This window comes from Cylas formicarius, unplaced genomic scaffold (assembly GCF_029955315.1).
Source record: "Cylas formicarius isolate icCylForm1 unplaced genomic scaffold, icCylForm1.1 PGA_scaffold_8__14_contigs__length_24414737, whole genome shotgun sequence".
In the NCBI taxonomy this organism is placed as follows: Eukaryota; Metazoa; Arthropoda; class Insecta; order Coleoptera; family Brentidae; genus Cylas; species Cylas formicarius.
This window is the reverse complement of record NW_026844361.1, coordinates 15,179,194-15,193,977: the sequence shown is the minus strand read 5'-3', so window position 1 is coordinate 15,193,977 and position 14,784 is coordinate 15,179,194. Positions and strand designations below refer to the sequence as shown.

Below are 14,784 nucleotides of genomic sequence, written 5' to 3'. Positions count from 1 at the left end.
GGAGGTATCCTACTCATTTACCTTAATGCCTATGTCCGTCCTTTCTCCTCTGCCCCATGTGGAAGTCGCCTTTACCGCGAATTTAAACTCCTGTTTCCCGAACGTGTGATTCAAAATGTACAGAATCCCCCCAATAGCCCCCTCCCCCCAACGAGGAAGCCAAAACAAACGAACGGCGATCGAGCCGTCGGTACGCAGAGTGCAAGAGTGCCGTGAAAGCGTGCGACATCTCGTCGCGATCCTGACGTTTCGCTTTCGAGGTTTACGACGCGCGCGGGTCTAGGGCGGCGCTGGCCGTTTCGTCGCGGCCTCCTGCGATATTCGGGCCGGATAATGTGTCAATCGCGAAGTTGCCCAAGAAATTATTAATAACCGAAAGTTGCGTGGTGAAATCGAGGCGCGCAATTTTGGTCCCGAAATTACGGCTTTGGTAATTTTACGTCTTCTAATTAGAAAAAGGAACGCGCATCGTAGAAAAGTGGATCGGTCGAATCGGCTGGCGGAAGATGGACCACTGTGAGGTTGTGGTTTTGGATCGGTCGTTCTGTCTGGGATAGACTAGGAGGTTTGTAAAATTAACGCGGAAAATGCAGTCCAATTCAGTTTCAAGGGCATCGCCGACTGTTATTAGTCGATTTCTTGATTGCACAAACTTTGCAGCGTAGATTCCGGGTCTCTTTATTAGAAGAGTATAGGCATCTCTGTGGACCATATAGGTACTAGATATAGATGCTAAAGATCCATATAGAGGACCTGCATATGCTGATAATAGCGGAACTTATGAAGCAACAATAAAAAAAAATTGATAAGGTCCATTCAACATATCGTTTTTAACCAATGATCTTGCGGCATTCAACGACCATGATGCCGGCTGACAGATCGTCGATACGTAGCTTCTGTATTTTTACGGCAGGTATAAATTCACACTATAATTCAGCCATAGTCTTTTGTAATCCCATTTAAACAAAAACGTTAATGATGCATCATACATACAAACTTACTCACACAGAATATTTTCTCTCCTTCTTCTTCTTCCTTGTTTCTATTGGGCACGTGTGCTATGGACACCCGCTCACTTGATTATAATAGCAAGTAATGTTTCTTCGCTCGCTTTGAAGCTCACAAAAATAAATCACCTTTCTATCTTTTAAATTAACTTTACATAAGGCTGACACATGCATAAACACGTTTTTACAGTTTTGACTGCAACACAACAAGTTTTCCAGTCGCCATTCTTATCACAAAATATCAAAAAATTGCTGAGGTAATTGCCAAACTCCAAAAGTGAAACCAACAATGGCACAGATTGCTAGTATTCTGTAACAATAGCATTTAATTGGGTCGGCGTTGCCGAGAGACTGGTTTTACGTTTTTATAAAAATAAACTAATTTTCACATGGGCAAAGTGATTCTCGATAATCTTTACTGTAATTGAGCCGCTATATTATCTAATAGATATATACTATGGGCAGATATTTTTTTCTATTACCTACCCTTTTAGAAAATAACGTTTTCCAGAATAGGCAAGAAATTTTTTTAAACAACAAATGTTCGCTTTCAGTTAAAACTGTAAAAAGCATTAAATTTTAGAATGCCATTGTGAAGTGAAAATTGCCTATTGAAAGATTTATAATCACACGTTCTTCCACTTCCATAAATGCGCATTTATGTAGATGTGGGCACAGTCTTTATTTCAGATGGCTAAGTTAGCTAATCACTTCTTGCGTTTTCGGTACTTTCGTCACGAGTCACGAGATGTTTTCGCTAGATTTTATCCACTGATGGTATTTTGATATTTTTCAAGCAAGGCAACGCTCATTTATTAAACATCAGCTCCGCTGTTGCCAAAATAAACTCGTGACTAAAGTGGGGCTTAGGAAACTTGTTGCATGTTGTTGGTGTTTTTATAGTTTCAAAAAAAATAAAAAAAATATTCTAATTATAATATAATTTCTCGCTTATCCATGCTTTATTCAAATATGGCGCCATATGAAAAATGTCACTCAACAAGTTGTGGATAAGTTTGGTTAAGTGTTATACCTGATTCGGTTTCAAAAATCCCCATCTGGAAATTGTAAAGTTTCTATTGAATTTCCTTAGTATATAATAGAAATTTGTCAGGTAACCGCGAACTAAAAGCGGAAGTATTCGAGCAATTCCATCGGTTCTAAATCACTGACGTTAATTATAAGACGACATCTCCCATATACAGTAAGGAATTTATTGGCAATCGACCACAAAAAACCACAAAAACGCGAAATAGATTAGCGACGTGCGATAACATCAAATAATTAAAAATGTCGGAGTCCTTCGATGTTACTTTGGATTCTACTCGACACGTCTCGCAATTGGTTTTCTCCATTTACGTTTTATACAGGAGGTCCTTCCTATGGAATTATACGTTGAACTGCAAAATGAAAATGTATGGAATTCGGGATACAGATTGAGTCGTATTTATCACGTAGAAAACAGTGTGGAGAGACAGCAACCTTAAAAAGTCTACGATTTGGAGTACCTCAAGGCTCAATATATATATATATATATATATATATATATATATATATATATATATATATATATATATATATATATATATATATATATATATATATATATATATATATATATATATATATATATATATATATATATATATATATATATTTTCATGAGCTTTGGGAAAAACTTTCAAGAATGAAGTGTGAGTAGAATAGGGCTACTTTTGAATATTTAGTTCAAAAATAACGCCTAAAACCTGAACCTTGACGAGACCCAACATTTGACTATTTCAACTGACAAAGCCATTACAAATGGTAGTTCAGCTAAACCACTTGGTGTTGTTATCGATCACAGACTGAATTAATCGGAATATGTTCGTGAATTGAAAGCGAAACTTGGCAGTGATGATGAGTACCTAATTTTATTCATCGTCTTAGTGTGTTATTTTTAAATTGCAAAACCAAGCAATAAGAACCATTGCTATCGTAATTATTGTCAGCCATTGTTTATAACGCTACGCATTATGTCATTGCCATGCGTTTAGTTGTATCACCAGCTGCTTCATATTCATAAAAATCGTGCATATATACCAAGAAATCATAATATATGATATAATGGGTGTTTTTTTTTCGATGTATAGAACTTTAAGTGGCATTACCGTTCAAGATGGCGACAAGCTGTCAAGTGATTTATTCTCAGTTTGGTTTGGTCTATTCATCATGAATAGACTCACGCCTGAACAACGCTTGCAAATAGTGCAATTTTATTTCGAAAATAATGGTTCTGCACAGAATACGTATCGAGCACTACGTTTATTTTATCGTTGACAAAACCGTCCATCAGAGCAGTTAATTCGATTAACTATGGAACGTTTTCGCACCACGTTTACTCTTATTGATAACTCGCATCCCCAGAGACGCCGTACGGTGCGTACAGAAGAAACTATTGCTGCTGTAGAGCGTAGCATTGAGGAAGACCCGAATGAGTCTATCCGCCATCGAGCACAAAAATTGGATCTGTGTTCATCCATTTTATGGAAGATTTTGCGGAAGGATCTTGGTTTACCTGCTTACAAAATCCAACTTGTGCAAGAATTGAAGAAAAACCATCATGAAGTAAAGCGTAGATTCGTCGAATGGGCCCAAAACGAGATTGCCGTTGTTCCCGATTTTCATAAGCGAATTTTGTTTAGCGATGAAGCGCACTTCTGGTTGAATGGCCATATCAACAAACAAAACTGCCGCATTTGGAGAGAAACTAATGATCAAGTGTATGTCGAAACACCGTTACATCGAGAAAAACTGACTGTTGGGTGCGCTTTGTGGGCTGGTGGAATCATTGGTCCGTACTGCTTCAAAAACGATGAAGGCCAGAACGTTACAGTCAATGGTGATCAGGACAGAGCTATGATTACTAACTCTTTCATTACTGAATTGAATAAACATGATGTCCAGGAGATGTGGTTTCAACAAGACGGCGTAACATGTCACACAGCTCGTGCCACAATCGATTTATTGAAAGATACGTTTGGTGACCGCCTAATTTCACATTTTGGACCTGTGAATTGGCCTCCAAGATCTTGTGATTTAACACCACTACGCAATTTTCTGTGGGGCTATGTAAAGTCATTTGTCTATGCGGATAAGCCACAAACGCTTGACCATTTGGAAGACAACATTCGCTGTTAATGCCGATATACGGCCACAAATGTTTGAAAAATTCGTCATATGCTATATGCCATATGCCCGAAATCATATTTAAAATGTAATGCCAGATTATCTTTCGGATAAATAAAATTCACGTTAATCGAATAATCCATCGTTGTTTTAAAGCCACTTAAAGTATTATACATCGAAAAAAAAAACACTTTATAGATTCGAGAATTGTCTTTATTTTGACTTGTATAATCTTCTGAATGTCAACATAAGATCCTTACATGACACGTATTTTAAAATGAGAGTTAAAGATTACTTACTACTTCACTCTTTCTACTCTATCTCTGCATTGAAAGAAAAAGTAAAAAGTAGCACAGATTTCTTCGTGGTTTAATACCAAGTTTAGTTTAATACTTTAATGTCCACCACCAACTTTGTGTTTATTGTGATTGACTGTTTGTTTTTTGTGATAGTCAATAAAAAAAACTATTTAACTATTAAACATGAGCCATCGCAAGGAAACTGATTTTGTTCGTAGTGCTGAGTTAAGTAACATGATAGTCCTACCAATTTCTGGTCATTTATTCAGCATAAGAAGGCAGATTTTGCGAACCCCAGCCACGATGTCATATTCTAGTCAGTCAGTCAGTCAGTCAGTCATGCTAATATGTTTGTTGCAGCTTCTGCAAAGTACTTTGGCAGCGTTTACACCATATACCAGCCAGTTCCATGTTCATTTTCAACCGTGTCCTTTAATCCCGATGTAGTCAATAAATCTAAAGCTTACCATTCAGGATGTCTTATCAGCAAGCAAAGCACTCAAAAACAAAATTACTGCTGGTGCTGATGGCATGCCAAGTTTTGCGCTCCTTTATGTCACATTTTTAACATGATACTCAAATTGACCCTTCTGTAGTTGAAAACTAAAAAAGAAAAAAAAATCTAAAATATTGGAGATTATATTAATTAAATTTATTTTAGCTCAAATTAGAAATAAACTATATACTCTACTGGGTTTTTTGCGAGAAGATCATATATCACCAACTTATGCTCCCTGTCTGCGTACGTCTGTGACTCTCTGAACAAGCAAGGTCAAGTTGACGTTATATACATTGACTTTCACCAAGCGTTTGACCAGATAGATCATCACTTACTGATTGAAAAATCATCTCAAAAATTTGGTTTGAACGATTGGCTGATTACAGTGTTGAGGTCCTATCTGGTGAACCGTCAACAGTTCGTTGAGATTGATGTTCCAACTTCTGGTGTGCCTCAAGGTTCTAATCTTGGACCACTTCTGCAATAGTATCCGCATAGGCATAGGCAAGCTTGTCTGCGACTATATGAATGCATTGACTCTCCAGGACAACATCAATATTGTCAGTCAGTGGTGTACTACAAATAAATTGCATCTTAAAATCAGCAAGTGTAATGTGGTTTCTTACCACCTATAGTTTATAATTACAATATGGATGAACTAGACTTGCCACTGTGAAGGATCTGGGGATTTTATTTGTCTAGAAGTTCTCTTTTGTACCTCACGTGACTAAAATGGTTTCCAGTGCAATGCAAATTTTAGGATTCGTAGCTCAGCTACTGTGGAATTGTTATTTAACTGTTACGTTAGGTCCAAGCTTGACTATGGCTCTCTGGTATTGTCACAAATATATAAGTGCCACACCTCAGTTCATTGAGAATGTGCAGAGAAGTTTACTGAAATTTCTCATGTTCAGGGAGAACGGTTCCTATCCTGAGATGGGAGTTGCAGTAGCCTCTGAGCTTGAGCACAGACTTGCAATCTGTTTCATTTCTTTACAAGTGTTGATTGTAGGTTTCTTCTGGAGCAACTACGTTTTTATGTGCCGCGGTTGGAAGGTAGACATCCATCAACTTTCTTACTGCAGTTTCCCAGGTCCAATATCCATTTTCAAAACCCTATTTACAATATGTGTGTTATGGTCTGTCCATAGATATAAGAAAGTTACGAACTGCTTTTGAATGGGATTATCCAAGGGTGGTCATTAACATATACATTATACAATGCAACAAGATTCTTACCTAAAATTTCGGAATTTAAATTCAGGTAAAAATTGTGGTCCGTAATAGAAAATAGTTTTATACCTATCTTTGTTTAATATTCTTTGGTTTAGTATACTACTTAGTTTAAGTTTATTAGTAATTATTCTTATTTCGTGTGTAATACAGCGTGTGTTGAATTGTGTGCGAATTATGCAAAGTATGTGCGGTATAATGTATCTCAGGAGATGTTCCCGCCCAAATGTAGAAAACACTATTCGATTGAGACTAAGGAAGTTATAAAAAATGTTTATTTGACTCTCATTGAGCGTGATGCCAGCAAGCAAGCATCTTTAGAAGATACGGCCACATTGAGAAAAATTCCAACATCAACTGTATGTAAAATTGTGAATAATCCCATTTCAGCGAGGAAAAAGTGATCAAGATATAATATGGCGTAAAATTCACCAGTTATACGAGGAACAAAGCGTGCATACATTAGATATCTTATTTAGGAGGCTTGAAAAAGATGAAACCGGTGTTAAATGTGACAGAACTACCTTATGGAAGTGTATTTAGATTTAAAAAAATTGGAATCTTTTAAAATTCGGAAATAGCGACTGGAATATCTAGAAAAAATTAGGATTTACAGAGAACAAAAAACTCCAATTATTTGGTTGGGTGAAACCTGGGTCGACACTTATGACACCCCGGAAAAGGGTTGGGTTGACTCAACTGATAAGTATAAAACAAACGAGCCATCAAAAAGAGGTAAAAGAATAACTCTTTTGCATGATGGCTCTAAAGATGGTTGGATTCCAAATGGACTTTCTCTGTCTGCAAAAAATATTAAAGATTCTTCTCTGGATTACCATGAAGACACCACCCCTGATTTATTTGAAAGTTGGTTTAAAAACAAACTAGTACCAAACATTCCTCCTAATAGCGTCATTGTAATGGACAATGCAAGTTGTCACAGTAGACATTTGACTATCGATTGTATGATTTATATTTAATATTTTCTGTAATTGAGATATGTTACGTGTTGGAAATGAAGTGCTATTAATATTTTTCTTTTTCCTAACTCTCCAGTCGATTCGCATTTCCTCCGCTTTGATTCGACCGTCGTTGCTAAAGTTGCCATTCTCATCTGCGGAATTTAGGTGCGCCATCTTGTTTCGTTGCGAAACTACGCCCGCTAATTTCATTATATTCCAATTACTTCCGCCACCAGTGACAATGGACGTCCCACAAACGTGCCCAAACCGATATTCTGAAGCATGATGGTTTATTTGTGGGTACCGCGGGTTGATTTTTATCATCTGGAATTCCTAGATGGCCGAAACAACAACATCTAACAAATGCATTACGTTCTAATTCCTCTCGACGTGGAGCCAAATTGTTATAAATTCGTTCTGACCTTTCGGTTAAGTAATAGCGGCGCGGCTGACCTTATTACTAACGGAGAGTCAAACCGCCACAAATTTATCGTAAATAATTGGAAATATCTGTTCGAATATTTAAACTTCGTGACGTTATGAATGGAATTACAGTGTTGTCCAAATGATTTCACTCGAAGCATTTACAGGGTGAGTCATCGGTTTCAAAAGTTATGAGAAAATGGTAATAATGGTAATGGTAAATTCTCAGGAAGTAAAATTTAAAACTATTTTAAAATATAAAGGCTGACGAGTAAAAAAAAATTTTTTTGAAATGGACCATTCTATTTTTTAATTTTCTTTTGAATTTGTTTTGAGACCGGGAACTCAATAGAAAGCAATAAAAATAGAAATATAGTTGATTATTGAATATATCTAGTGTTTACATCGAAGTGCCTATATAGTATTAACTCTTGAAAATCGATGTACTGCTCCTTGCTAAAACGCCATCAGTTGTATAATGTACTGATTTAAGTGTCGCTGTTATTTTAAGTAAATTTATGTAGAATTTATAAAGAATTATGAAAATGCATTACGATATCTAAACGTTTCCCTAAATATTACATTAAACCCATATAGGAGATTAGAAACAGTTTCTTGTTGGTTATATTGATTCTGATTAGCAACAGAAAAAGTACAAAAGGAATTTTACTTCAATTATTTGCGAATTGAAATAAAGAAGAACAATGAAGAGAAAAATTTTTGTATTAGTATTGATCAAAATCTAAATCAAAAAAGATTTAAACATATTAGTATCATTTTTGAAATAAACCAGTTATATTTATTCATTACCATGCATTCATTACATTTAATCATTATCATCACCCAAATAGCTGAAATTTGGAAATAACTAACCTAGAACTAACTTTAGAGTTATCATTTTTTGGTCTGATTAGGTTTTCCGCTGGGTTCTAGCACTAAATGTTGGACCGCATTTGTTATCGGTTCCCAGGTTGCACAAGGAAGGTATTAAATTATAAAATAAACTTGCTTGCATGGAAATTGGCCTGCTTCAAATTTTTGACTTTAGTATTTTTTTTATTTTTTGGCCCAAAAAATAATGGAATATTTTCAAAAAATAATTCAACAGTTTCTTGTTTTAGATCGCCATGAATTAATATTTCTGTGTATTATATTACCGTATAACCTTCCACATCGACTCGGAAACCGTACAAAATCTTCTTCGTCGCATTTATCCAGACGCGATTAGAAAAATTGGATTAGGATAATCTTCAAATAATCCACTTAAAGGTGCCTTGGTTAGTTTGTATCTTGGGATGTCTTGGAGTTACCAGGGTCGTTCAATAAGTCCAGAAATGGTGGTCGTATTATCAAAAATAAATTTTTGCCATTAAGTAACACACTAGTCAGCTGTATCCAGTATATAGTTTAATTGTTTGAAAATGAATGCCATTGATAAGTATTGATAGCAGATGTTTATTTAGGGAGGCACAATCAATTGGCAAAATCATACATCAGCAACTGGGCTTGAAATGGGAACTTTTGTCGAAAGATACGCCTGCATTTTACATATATGAACCAAAATCAATTCTCGAAAATAGGTCACTTCTGCTATACAGCGCTATAACTGCATATCCAGCTAAAACCAATCTGGCGTCTTAACGAAGTAACCATATGTCTTAACCATTGGTTATGTCAACGGAAGGAAATGTTACAAAATATTTCAAGAAAAACTTGGAGAAACTAGACATGCAGAATAAATCTTTGATGCATTACAGAAAGCTATAATACTACATACATGTCACAGTGTTCTAAAATTTTTCAGCTTAAGTAAAGCGGGATAGGAGGAAGCTCCTCTCTACCAATATCTTATCACCAACAACTGAAATCTGAGACTGATAACAATAATAATAATAATGGGCCAAGTCTGGCCTTAAAGTCACTCACACTGATCCCATATCTAAATACAATCTACACACTTCAATAAAAAGTAAGCATAAAACTATAACATTAATATAAACTAAACATCAAAGAAGAACCGCCGTATGAATCAAAAATAATAAGGGTCCCAATACTGAGCCCTGCGGCACCCCAGATAAAATATCTAGAGATGACAATATACCCACCTCTGTCAAGCGTGATTAGTAGGAGTTTGTTAAATCTAGTAGAAACAAAGCTGTCGCTATAGAATTGTCACTAGGGTTGTAACCGTGCTATGCCCTTTTTTGTTTTGTTTGTCCAGAATTTTAACCAAAATCGGTAATAAGCTCATCGGTATCAAGCCTCCATCGATCAATTTCGCCTCATAAGGTAAGGTAAGTCATAAATAAATTAAAGCTGCAATTTTAGAACATACACCTTGTTCACTGGATTTGGATTATTGTGTCCATACCTGGCTTGGTGGACAATCCCCCAAACACAATGTTTGTTTTGAGGAGCTCTCCTTTCAAGGGCTCTAAAAAAACGCTTTGACAAATGTGTAAAATTGAAAGGACCGTCGAAAAGTAAAAAAAAACTGCGCAGCACTTTTTTCTAGGGAGTTATTGAATAGCCCTCGTACTTCGGATCAATGTTCATCAACGATTATGTAAAAGAATTGGCCACCGGGTATCGTAAAAAAGGTGACCGCCTACAGGAAACCACTAGACGGGATGTGAAACGTCAGAATCCGGAAAAGAAAATATTAATTAACGAATTTGTTGTAAACATCTAATGTGGGACGATTTGAGGGCAACGAACTCTTACGTCTCAATTACCGTGTTCGTGCCGTTTCTTTTTTTTTCGTTTTAAATAAAAGTATTCGATTTTCGGCATTACTCAATACCTCCATTTTTAAGTTTTAGAGAAAAAGATATTTCATAAATAATATAAGTGAAATATATCTAACTCACTAACTTTTGTAAATTTGAGAATGTTTTGTTATGGCGACAATGAAATGTGAGAAGTAAAAGTCGATTGGTTTCTGCCCCAGTTGTAACCATGTTTGTTGTATACCATGGTATATTGCTACTGTTCTTCTTTGCAATAACTACTAAGAGTCATTTTAGCCCATAAACTCTGAATTCCATCAAAAAAAGTGTTCATAATTCCCATTTTATTCCCCTTTCAAGCTATACATTTATAATCTATAGAATATTACAGAAAAATAAAGTGATTTATACTAAAATTATTTTACAACAACACGTTTCCTTAACATTCACAGATCACCTCAAAAGAATCTGGATTATTTATTAATCGTTAATAAAATGATACCTAATTATTTATCATTATAAATCTTATAATACATTTTATAAAGCAAAACGTAACGATTTTTTATATATTTCTGCATATTTGGTTTCCACAAATATAATAACAATTGCTTTTTAGCCTAAACAAACAAACCTTTAGCAATTCCACTGTCAAATTCAAATTTTTAGCTCCGCGTGACGAATTTAAAACTGCGATCTGTCATATTTTTGTTGTATCATGCATATTCTATGATTCGAAATTCACAACATCGATAGATCGAAGGGAAACACGGCTTATAGGAAATATAAACGCGAGTGGCCAAGTATGGTTCCTGTGTGGTGTCGATTGTTTCGGATTGCGGAACGAGCGATCGCGAGTGGCCTTGGAACAGGCCGAACCCAATATTTCGGTTTCGGTACGACCGACAGCCTCCGGTCATCCGTTTGTAGGTTGGGTACCCATTTAAGATCTACACAAAGACGATGTTTACGAGCGAGCAATAACGTGGACGTTGCTCTTAAAATACAGTGCTTTTATTAATAACCGATATATGTGTACAAACTTTTAGTCTCCGTCAATAAGTATGTTTTTACAGAGGGGTTAACCACCTTGCTAACAATTGTGACAGTATTTCGCAAATCAATGATTACCACAAGATTTCGCGGGATTTTGCGGAATTTCGTGCGATTTCGCGCGATTTTATTTCTTCTTCTTCTTCCTCTTATTCTTAGTCCAATGACTTGTGTTTATTGAGTAATATTTAATCTTATTTGTGATTCTGATGACCAGCTAGCTAGCTTACCATCTTTTTTGTGGTTTTCCTCTCAATCTTTTCCCATCCGGTTTTCCATCTCTTGTGATATTTGCTAATCTGTGCTCTTCCATTCTCGTTACGTGTTGATTCCAATTTATTCTTCTCTCTCGTTCCCATCGTACTATATCTTGAATATTACATTGTTGCCGGATATCTTCTTTCTTACATGGTGTCGTCTAGTCTTTCCCATTAAGCATCTTAATGTTTTCATTTCAGTTGTTCTTAGCGCTTGTTTTGTTTTTGTTTGTATCGACTCTGGTTTCTATGGCATACGTAAGTATTGGTCTTATACATGTTTTATAGATTCTTGTTTTCGTTTCTATTCCTAGATGTTTATTTCTCCACACTATATCCCTTAATGCACCTGCTGTGGCTATTGCTTTCCTCACTTGGTAAATAAATATCTGAGAGGATTGTTACATCTACTTCTAAGAATCTTGATGATATTACTTGTATTATGATTGCCCCTTTTATCTCTAGCTTACATCTTATTGGTTCCTTAGATACTGTTAAACATTCAGTTTCCTCTGTTGATATTGCCATATCATGTTCTTTTGTGGTTTTATTAAATATGTGTGACATTTTTTGTAGGCTGTCTTCGCTATTAGATATCAGTACCGCATCGTACGCGTAAGATAAAATCGTGATATTTATGTTTCCTATTTTGTATCCTTTTTACTTTTTACTTTTTTTATCATTTTGTCCATAATCAGGTTAAGTAGAAAGGAACTTAAGCTGTCTCCTTGTCTTATTCCCGTGTTTACCTTTATTTCTTCAGATACCTTTCCCTCAGCTTTTATTTTAGTGGAACAGTTGTAATTGAGTTCTTCTATGATTCTTATTATTTTAGAAGATACTTTTTTTCCTTTAAGTAAGTATACTAAGCAACAGACAAATTTAAATACTTAGGGTGTATAATAACAAAAGATGGATCAACAGAAGAAGAAATCAAATCTAGACTAGGTCAGGGTAGAACATGTATAAAACAACTGAACTCCATTATATGGAACAAGAAATTAACAAAGAAAACAAAAACAACAATATTTAAGACAATAGTAGAAAGTATAATTACATACGGAGCAGAAACCTGGCTATTGAACAAAAAGAACAAATCTAAAGTAACCGCCGTCGAAATGGAATATTGGAGAAGGTGTTGCCAACGAACACGCATGGATAGAATACGTAACGCAGAAATCAAGAGGCAAATGAATGTAGAAAAAGACTTATTAACTACAATAGCAGAAAAACAGCTTAAATGGTATGGTCATGTCAGACGAAGTGACGATAGACGGTGGATAAAGAAAATCACAGAGTGGAGCCCTATGGGACGTAGAAAGAGAGGAAGACCCAGAAGATCGTGGAGGGATGAAATAGATGAAGCCATGGAGGAAAGGGGGTTGGAAGACGGAGATTGGAATGACAAAGATGAATGGAGAGTCTGGTTGAGAGAGGGAAAACGGCGCGAGCTGTTACAAACCCCATATATATATATATATATATATATATATATATATATATATATATATATATATATATATATATATATATATATATATATATATATATAAGTATACTATGTCATTAAATCGTCTTTTATCAAACACTTTTGTTAGGTCCACGAAACACATGAAGGTAGGGTTGTTGTATTCTTGACTTTTCCATTAACTGGCGAATTATAAAGATGGCATCTGTTGTTGATCTGTTTTTTGTAAAACCTTGCTTCTGCTATGATTTTGGTGAAAATTTTCGATATTGTATGTAGCAATGATATTCCCCTATAGTTTGATGGCTTGTTCTTGTCTCCTTTTTTAAATATTAATGTAGTCAAACTTTTATTCCACTCTAGAGGCATCTTTTCGTCTTTAATTATTTAGCTATCATAATTTCGCAACTACTAAGAGCTACAAATTAAAGTCTGCGGCGGGAATAGCACTTAGGAAGGAGCTATCGCTATTGTTATGGCTAATAGTAACTTTTATCATAATTAAAACATTAACACAATACGCACAAAATGTTTAACGATAAATAAATCCCTAGAATAATTCTAAAAGAATTATATTAAATGATAATGAAAATAAGTAAAATTTTAAGTTTTGCATTTTTAAGTGGCTTTGCTTGATATTGGACATTTTCCTAGAAATTTAATTTTTTATTTAAATTATGTAATTTTTAACAACGGCGTATGGTCAATCTACTTTGAGCAACAAAAATGTTTATAAGTAGTACAAGCTGTTTCAAGATGGGCGAAAAGACGAATGAACGAACCTCGCTCTGGACCTCGGCCACCATATTCTCCGGATATGGTCCCCTGCGACTTTTTTCTGTTCCCAAAACTCAAGAAACCCATGAGAGGACGGAGATTTGGAACGATTGAGGAGATGAAGGAAAAATCGCTTTAAGAACTCAAGGCTAACCAGAAAGTGCTTACCAGAAGTGCTTGGAAATAGCGTTGGCACAAGTATATATATCTAGGGGAATTACTTTGAAGGGGACAAGACAAGACAAGAATAATTTTGATAAATAAATAAATACTTTTTGAACACATCTCGTACATAATTTTAACTCTTTTTTACGTTACGGAAGATCTGGGATAGGGTCCGTAAAAATTAGCTCCCATTCTAATAGACAAAAAGGAAAACTGGCGTTTGCTTAGTGCGTCATTTTCGATATTTTTATCAAATTTGGTGTCCATCTTTTAATTACTGAGAGGCGGTTTTTGACACAACAACATTATTTTTATTTTTACCAGTGGCGTTCGTACGGGGTTTGGACTGAATATTGTTAAAGAAAAAAATGGCACGCCACTGCCTTTTCTGAAAACAAACATTAATTTTAAATTCCCCATAACATTTGGAGCAAATTTGGTTCATGAAAAAAATAAATAAATACAAAAAATTAACCATGAACAGGACTACGTTTATTATTAAATAATATTAAATAACTGTAAACAAAAAATAGCAATCTATAGAAACCATACTCTCCCAGAAAAAAATAAATTAGAGCAACTGCTGGAAATGACCTCCCCCGACTTCGATACATGCGTTTGTACGCCTTATTAGGTATTGTCGAACCCTTTCTAAAGTACCAGGGATGTTCCTCATAACTATACCAGAGTCTTCTATCCAATTTCTTAGATCTTCCTTACTTTGGACTGGTGTTGTGTACACTAATA

The 14,784-nt window shown here is 35.3% G+C and overlaps 1 protein-coding gene across 2 annotated transcripts in view; it reads left to right on the top strand.

The window, feature by feature from the left end:
• Positions 1-200: 200 nt before the first annotated feature.
• The window catches only part of LOC132706452 (uncharacterized), a 64,064-nt gene continuing 49,480 nt past the window's right edge, over positions 201-14,784 (top strand). For both annotated transcript variants that reach the window (XM_060677798.1, XM_060677797.1), the window contains exon 1: positions 201-565. The gene's annotated coding sequence lies outside the window, so the exon portion shown is untranslated. The remainder of the gene's footprint in view (positions 566-14,784) is intronic.